At 42.2% G+C, this 9,021-nt stretch overlaps 1 long non-coding RNA gene across 2 annotated transcripts; it reads left to right on the top strand.

Moving 5' to 3' along the window:
* Positions 1 to 7,338: 7,338 nt before the first annotated feature.
* LOC139913998 (uncharacterized) lies at positions 7,339 to 8,802 on the top strand. Of its 2 annotated transcripts, XR_011784741.1 has the most exons (5): positions 7,339 to 7,479; positions 7,540 to 7,584; positions 7,879 to 7,985; positions 8,356 to 8,563; positions 8,683 to 8,802. It is a non-coding gene; the product is annotated as an uncharacterized LOC139913998 (long non-coding RNA). The 2 variants fall into 2 exon arrangements; XR_011784740.1 differs by having other exon boundaries at positions 7,339 to 7,584.
* Positions 8,803 to 9,021: the final 219 nt, after the last annotated feature.

The following is a 9,021-nucleotide window of genomic DNA, read 5'->3' as shown; positions in this document are numbered from 1 at the left end:
CCACTAAATCAACACCAACACCTACGCTATGCTAATGCCTGATAGAGTGGCAGAGAGAAGCCAGAGAGAAAGGTGGTTAAGGCTACCAGTTAACAGCAGATTATACTTTTTCACTTGCAACAAAAATGCATGTAGAAGAAGGGGAGTTACTGGTCCCCATAGTGCTTTATTTCCCAACTTTCCCCCTCACCTGCTCTCTATGTTCCGAGTCCAACTGTTTGTACTAAAGCACATCAGCCCCTTATTTTGGATTGTACTGATGGGATTGTACTGTTGTTTGTATTGCTGCTGTTGCATGAAAAACCTCAGGACTCAATAACAATTTTTATTTATTTAATTTTAAAGTGTATATGGTCCTTATTTGTGGGGTATGTTGAGCCTATGGCCTACGACACCAATTCAAATAACATTGAGTATTGATATTATTTCAAGAGGCTTATCAATTAGAAGATAAGGCTGTTTTAATTCCTCCGTGCTTTGGAGTTTCCAAGTGAAAACACTGTACTATGATGTGGCACAGCCACTCAGGTGAGAGCCTCTGTACTTTGACCGAGCCTTGTGTTCCCATAGAGCGCTACATCAAAGTTAAATGGAAATGGTGAGTAAGTATTGTATAGGCTGAGATACCACCTTGTTTCACAGAATAGAAATGAGGTTGACAAGGGAAACCAAGATATACTTTTGTATTTGACTAATTTTCCTTTTGATAGTATAAATCATATTCATTATTTAGCTTTGACAACAGGTATAAATACTCTTTTGTTTTTTAGTTATGATAAAAATCCCTCCTATCCCTCCTTCCTAATATACATGAATTTGACCTGAGGAGTTTCTTGAACTGGTAGACGTCTATCTCCTTTTCAGTGATCAGGGAAAACTGAAAGCACATAGTCTTTTCCCTCCTCTCCTCTTCTACCCAGCCAGTGCTATATCTATTGACATTAGATACAAGGGGCTGTTGTGGCAACAAGTATCTGAAGGAGGGAGAGGCAAATGCAGACACAATGTTATCAGGCAGGTGACCCCTTACATGGCACATTCCTTTTGTTGGATTAAAGGGAAAGGGCAGGGTGGGGTTAGTGTTAGGGGGGATTTATGGATGGGAGAGGAGATCAGGGTGTGACCAATACAATACAATACAGATATTTTTTAATTGAAACTGCTGATAACCAATAATTTGTGCATATACTCAATGTCTTGACCATTTTCATGCCCAAAAAGTACAATAATTTACAAGTATTGTGTTTTCCCTATAATTTTACTACCACCAGGGGTCCTTGAGGGGGTTCCAGGGGGTCCCCAGCAAATTGACTATTTTGATCATCACTGTTATCTCTCTACCCACAATACAGATAGTCATGGAATTCTGGACAAAATAATATCTAACAATAAAAATATTCTCAGATTTGGGTCTGAGAGACAAAATCTCATCAAATGGGGGTCCGTGGCCCTAAAGTGTACTAAATTAGGGGTGATATAAAAAAGGTTGGGAATCACTGGTTTAGACCATCATGGGACACTAAAACTCATCTCAACATTCATCTCAACATTGAAAGCCATACTAATGAAATTATTTTAGGTGGGTTAGCAGCTCAGGTTTCATTGAAGGTTTTACAGACTTCCACCTCAGAAGTTGGTAAGTAAAATCCTCCCACACCACAGTGGAATGATTTCTCTGGTCAGCCATCTGATATACGAATAAGAATAAGAATAAGAATAATTCACTGCACAGAATCTGATCAAAATGCTGCATTGGTATTAGGGGAAATCATGATAAGCCGATATCGGATTTTAAATAAAAAGCCAATATCGGCCCCATATATGAGCAAACCATATATATACATATATACTGTATGTCTAACCCTAAAATCTCTGCAATGTGCAAATGGAGAGGCCATAGAGCCAAAGTTACAGCACATCACAAAGCTCTGGAGACCATGCTGAGTGTCCTCACAATAAAACTTGCCCTTACCCCCTCATCTGGAATGTGTGAAAATATATTTTCCCACTGTGAAGAACGTTTTCAGTGATCATAGGCGTGCAATGCCAAACAGACACAAGGTGCATTTAGTGCCACTGGCATTTGAAAAGGATCTGTTATTTGTAAACCTTCAGTATAGTCTGTTCCTTTGGTCCAGTCAGGGGACAAGGTGTTAGTTTATTGCATTTGCACATTGGGTCAGCTACGTTTCACATGGCAAAATTTCAGGTGAACCAAAATTTATCAACACGTTGTACATATTTTCTCACATGTTCTGCAAATATTGATTTCCATTATACATTTTCAACAAGTACAGGGAACAAGCATCAATAACATTGATGTACCCCTGTGATTACCTACTGTACACTGTCATTATTTTTACTACGGCACAGCCGAGGGCATCACGAAGCAAATTCAGGGCAGTCAGTCAGGGACGCTTAGTGAGATGATGCGCTTCGTCAGATGGCCTCTAGAGGGCGTCTTTGTGTTTCCCATACAGAGGCACAAAATCAAGTCGGTCAGTGTATAGAAATGTATCTAAATCGATCTCTGATGCGCGCATCATGTCATGTTTGTCATTTGGAGATGCACAGACAGCAGACCAGCAGCATTGTACTCAATCCTCAGTTAGTAACGGGATTTGTAGACTGTAACACGTCTGCTGCCCCACAAACATAAACGGTAGGTAACGTTATTACCTTGTGGTATTTAAGTAACATTAGTGGAAGTAGGTAATTTAACTGCGTCGCAGTCCTTCAGTGCATTGAATTGAACACACATGCCGTGGGTCTGTACAGGATCTGTGCTTGTTAAGTATGCAGTAATTATGTAAGTAGTTACACCATAACTAAAACCATAACTAAAATTGTTAACCCTTAATTCCCGGGCTTCTTGATTTGTTACCCTGTAACTACAGCATTGTACCCGTAATTATTTCATTTGTACCCCATAATTACAAACTAGTTACACCGTAATTAGCGGGCTGTAATCTAAAGTGTTACCAGACTTTCTTCCAGGGTAAAACTCAACCTTCACCCATAACTCACAGCATGTTTAACCCATAATGCACAGGACTTCCTGTAGTTGGGAACGAGAGAGAGTGTTGCGAATTGCCTTTTCTACAGCCACTCCTGATTTCCTGTCAAAATCTGTACAGTCCATGACAAGGCCTCAGCAGTCTCTAGTCTGGCAGGGCAGGGAGCCAGATGGCACATTCCATTCAGCGCAGGTAGATGTGGTCTCCTACTTTCATCTCAACAGTCCTAACTCTGTTGGGGTTGATCTGTAAATCTGTCCAACCGGCCACAGATCGTAGGACAACTGCTGGTCAACAGTTCAAAGAGGTCCACTTCTGGCGGGTTTGCAGGCTGGGGAGGAGGTACCTGATAAAATGCTTCCAAAAGTCCCTTCAGTTTAAGTCAGAATTGTTTGGAGCTCTTCCTTGGTTCCCTGTATTGGCCACCATCTCTCTCCTTCAGCATTGTATGTGTCAGCTTGCTCTGGTGACCTGGCAAGCCTTCTCTCAGAGCTCCATAGCTGTGGGCAAGGGCGTAGAATTGGGTAGGGACGGTAGGGACGTGTCCCTACCAATATCAAGCGACTCTGAAATGTCCCTAGCAATTATTTTGATTGACAATAAACGTTGTTTTGTCCGTCAGTGTCTAGTCAATGTTAACAGATCGCGTTCTCTACTACGAGTCCCGCTGCATTGGTGTAGTGCATTGGTGTCCCGTGTCGGCATAGCAACGGACGCTGTAACGAAACTTTAGTATAACAGCTGTTTTAGAATGTTATTGCGTCACCCGGATAAAAATTGGCGTGACACCCCCCCAAAAAATCGCTGATTGGCTTTGCCATTTCTTGCTAACGTATGAAATGCTGTGGGCAAGAAGAGCCAAAGCTCCGCCTACCGGCGAGCATGCGAGTGAAGACTCCATCCTATTTTATATTAGTAACAGTTGTGTTTAGACATTAAAGTTAGTTTATTTAAGTACCGTGTCGAGTGACGACCGTAAGTAGCCTACATGTCACAAGTGAGATTGAACAATGCTGATGTGTGCCACACTGGACAACACTGATGTAAAACAAATATGCCAACAGTTCATCTCTGTTAATGACAGGCGTAGGCATGTGTTTGTCTCCTTCAAATAGGAGCAAGGCAGTGGACACTCAGCTGTTTGTATGTAGGGTTTGGATATAGTTTACAATATCTTATTATTATTATTATTATTATTATTATTTTAAATGTAAATACAGATCGTTGGTTTGAATAGGCAACAGTACTACAGTACCTGCCTTAAAACAAAATGTGCTCTTCAAAGTCCCATTCAGCTGGCAAATTTGAGTCAAGGATTCATTAATGTGCTGTGTGTCTGTTAATGAGTGTATTGGCTACCATAACTATCGAGATCAGTGGTTCTCAACGTGGGGTCCGGGGACCACCAGCGGTCCTTGAGGGGGTTCCAGGGGGTCCCCAGCAAATTGATGAATTGTTAAACTTCAGCATTATTTAATTTACAAATAGTTAACACAATTACAGAATGTAGAAGAATGACTGTTTTGATCTTAGTTTCACTGTTATCTCTCTACCTACAATACAGACAGTCATGGGATTCTGGATCAAAATCATATCTAACAATAAAAGTATTCTCAGATTTGGGTCCGAGAGACAAAATCTCATCAAATGGGGGTCCATGGCTCTAATGTGGACTAAACTAGGGGTCCTCGATATGAAAAAGGTTGAGAATCACTGATCTAGATGACATGAAATGGCGGTCAGAAGTCTATCATAAATGTAAAATGCCTCGGCTTCCAGTGGGGGTTACATCCCCTCCGGACCTCCCCCATTTGTGTCCCTACCAATGTCAAAATCAAACCTACGCCCTTGGCTGTGGGAGCATTGACTCATTGAGTGCACCAAGCTGAGGTGTGGTGGGGACATGCAGCATGGGAGTGGCAGAGCGGTGGACACCTTTTACATCTACCCTCATTGTCTTAGGTACTAGCAGATCTATCGCTTGCTGGTCCTGGTGGGACTATGTATTGGCCTTCACGTTGTACCATGGCTAGACAATTATCAAACTTCAATTAGCAGCCACAGCCTCTCAACATGAAGATATAATTCATGTGGTGGGTGGGAGGTAGTAGTAGCATTGCTGAACAGTGCTGTGCAGTGAGACAATGCTTCAGTTCTTGGGCTGGACCTTGAAGTGTCCATCTTAGCCTGGTTTTGATGGCAGCTGGCCCACCAGGAGGACTGAATTGAACCAAGATAATCGGGTGGGGTTGTGAGCAGAACCAGCTGGATTCGTTTTTTTTCCTGGAGGTGGCGATATTTTTTCTGCAAGATGCTGAGATGATGTGTGTATCCAGCCAGTCTGGGTTGCTTGGCAGTAAACTTGGTATGGCTGAGAACAGCCATACCTGAGACAGCTCAAAGGACATCATCATCCCATGCATGACCTGAAGTTCTGAGGAGCAGGTCTTCAGGTTGGCCCTCAAGTCCAAGCTGCTGGGCAGCATGTAGCAGGATTGTCGTCTCTTTCTTTGCCTTCTCTTTTCAGGGGTAAAAGACTTAAAAGAGAGTAAAAGAGAGTTAACTTTGTTTTATTACTCAAGACAGACATCGCTGTGTAGACTTTTGTCTCAGAATTACTTTTCAAAACAGCTAAGGCATATTTTGCACAATGCCTTAATTGAGAGAACAAAATACAAGTGAAAAAAAATGAAGTAATTGGATAGGGATGCACCGATCCGATACTTGGCATCGGTATCGGGCCGATATTGGCCTAAAATGCTGGATCGGACATCGGTGGCAGCTAACGTTATAATCCGATCCGATCCAGAGCAATCAGTTCGAGCCCCCGGAGTAATAAACGGGCGTAGTCGCCTGCCGTAAAACATGCCTGAGTTTGCACGTGACGCGACACGAGTGAGTGAAGAAGTTGGAAAAAGAAAGCGAGCGTGCAGGAAATGTGCTGATGTAAACATGTCAGCGGTTGGGAATTATTTTAGCCACAAAGGGATGCTAGATGGCTATGCCATTACTAGCGTCCCAAAGATCTTTATCCAACTCACTTTACCAAGAACGTCATCTGGCGACGCCTTCCAAACGCCTGCTCCTTAGCTCAAACTTACATCGAGTGTCCTTGGGCTTAGTATCATGTACACGCCACCATAAAGGTTTCAATTAAGTCTTCCGTTTTCACAAAACGAAGCTTTTTGGAGATGGGGGCTAAAGCTAATGCTACCGCGCTGATGACGCTGACGCGACCTGTGCGTGCGTCAGCGTCAGTGACTGTCAACACTGTCAGTGAACGGAGGAACAGGCTGACAGCAGAGAGAGGTGAGATGCTTCTGTTTCTGAAGAAAAACCTGCCTCTTGTCCTTAAGTGATTAAAACTAGACTAGACTTGGCACACACTGGATGTTATGCCCAGAAAAAGCCTATGTGTAGCAGTATTTTTTCTGTCAGTTATTCACACTAAAGAAGAGGAAAAAAATATAAGCAAAGGCTGTATGGTTGTTTCAATATTGTTTTGTAGCAGTATGCACTGGTCAGTTTATTGCTCTTTTGCACTTTTGTGAGTTCTTTTGCACTGTATCCCTATATTGCAGCAATCTTTTATATATCCTAGGAACTGTCATTCCTATTTTGGTCAGTTCTTTTGCCCTGCTGCTTTTCTTTTTTTAACAATAAAATTATTGTTCCCATGTTATTTACATGTTGTATGCAGCTGTGTAATTACAGAAGAAAAAAAGGGGTCAATATCGGATCGGTACTCGGTATCGGTTGATACTCAAAATTCTGGTATCGTTATCGGATCGGCAGTAAAAAACGGTATCGGTGCATCCTTATAATTGGAGGTCAACATCATTGAACAAAAAAAATTGCTACTGACTGTATTTACCACTATTGGGTCGTTCAAGTGTGCTCTACCCGTAACTACAATATTTCCAACAGCAGCATCTGCTTGCTACTGTAGTGATGGTTGGAGTGTGGTAAATATTTATAAATATTTTATTACAATTGTATACATTTTAAAGCTTTTTTACTTGCTGTTCTGGAACTCTGAAGAAACACCATCCAGCAACTTCTGTTGTTTTGAAGAATGCTGCCACGGAGCTGTACTAGCCAGCTTGTTGTGTGTTAAATGGACATACAAACTTCACCGGTGTTTTGACCCTGATTTCGACTGACATGAGGGTGAGTACGTACCTGACCTGCCAGCCTCAAATTATGTAATCGTTTTTACAAATCACAGCACACTGAAAGGGTCAAAAAGGTTGTTGCCGAGCTACTGGAGAAGCATCCAGCTGTTCAAAATGCTTAATGACCAATAAGAGGTATTGGCTCTGTCTCAAACGGCTAAAATGCTGCCTAATCAGGCAGCCTTTGGAGGCAGGGAGGCATCAAGTCATGTCTCAATCGAATATTTACAAAAAATGCTGCCTGCTGAGGTGCCTCCAACTGGGCAGGTTTTGAAGGCAGCATGAACGTATCCTTCATTGTTCAAGATATCCCACAATCCCGTGCATCCGCTCCACTGCGCCGACAGAAAAAAAACAAATGGCGAGCAACAGCCTTGAGTTCGTGTACAAATGTAAGTTATTGTGATTTTTTTAACCTCAGATTTTTTTTCTACTGAGAAATAGACAGTTTAGTCACTGAATATCCATTCTCTTTTGATGTATAATGCTTATTTAAGAAATTTGTTCCGACTTTCGGATTCACTGAAAACAGACTTTTTGAGGTTAGCCTATCCGTTATGTTAGCTTACTAAGCAGACCATTGAATTATAGCCTAAAAGCCCATAAGTTATAGCCTAAAATGTTATTTATTTAAAATGCACTGATTGATCGTTGGTTAACCATTATTGAACTTCACCATTTCAAAGGGTCGACGGAAGATACCACTGCCTTTATTAAGGTCCGGCAGATGCAGGTCCAGACTAGACTGGTCCAGACTTCACAGGGCAAAAAACAGCGCCCTGAATGGATGGAAGTAAGCTGAGCTGACAAAAGCACTTTTTGTTGTTTAGTAGTGAAAACATTCCCATCCCTAAATTCTACCAGTTGGCTATTCAACAGACAGTAATTATGTTGTAGAAGTAACCTGAATGTTAAACTATTACTACTACTGCTACAACTAGTATTACTACCTCCACTGTTACTACTAGGCTACTACTATTACTGCTACTACTGTTATTACTACCATTACAACTGCTATTACTCCTATAATAAAAAAATAAAAAAATTACTTAAATAGTCATGGTCGCCCACGTGGTCCTGCAAGGCAGACAGCTGAGCAGCAATTTGGTCTCTCAGGTCACTGCCACTGACTGTCTCTCCATCTCCTCCTTCCTCTTCGCCAGGTTCTCCGTCCTCCACCGGTAGGACATCCCCATTGCTCACACAGATGTTGTGCAGAATTGTACAAGCCATGACAACATCAGGGACGAAGTGGTGTCCACCTCCAGGGCATGGAGGAAGATGGCCCTCCACCTGGTCTTCATTATGCCAAATGCTAGCTCAAAGACAGAGCGAGCTCTAGCATGATGGGCATTGAACTTGTCAAGCCAGGTAAGTATTTATTTAAAATGGATTATCGCAAGCAATCCTTTCACATACTTTACTCACATATGGAAAAATAATTAATAAATAAACCTGTGTTGTGCCACTCCTCTGACTGTTTTTATAAGGTGTCACCAGGGAGATGGGCCTCTCCATGCATGGATACCCTCCATCACCCAGATGGAAGGTACCCTGTGGTGGATACACCCCTCGCCGATACAAGGGACTGTTCCGGAGGACCCTGGAGTGCACGGAGCCAGGGAAACCGACAAATTATCACTGGACTTGGCTCTGTGGTCACATACGGCCTGCAGCTGGATGGAAGGGAACAGCTTGTGGTTCCGATAAGATCAAGCTTCTGGCTCTCCAGCGGGTTTGATGCAGATGTGACATCCATCAATGGCACCCATCGACTTTTGTGTATATAGTTTAGTTATTGTATATTGTTTATATAACTATTATTGTAT

The sequence above is a fragment of the Centroberyx gerrardi genome, chromosome 5 (assembly GCF_048128805.1).
Source record: "Centroberyx gerrardi isolate f3 chromosome 5, fCenGer3.hap1.cur.20231027, whole genome shotgun sequence".
Taxonomy (NCBI): Eukaryota; Metazoa; Chordata; class Actinopteri; order Beryciformes; family Berycidae; genus Centroberyx; species Centroberyx gerrardi.
The sequence above is the reverse complement of the archived record's forward strand: the minus strand, read 5'-3'. Positions and strand labels throughout refer to the sequence as shown.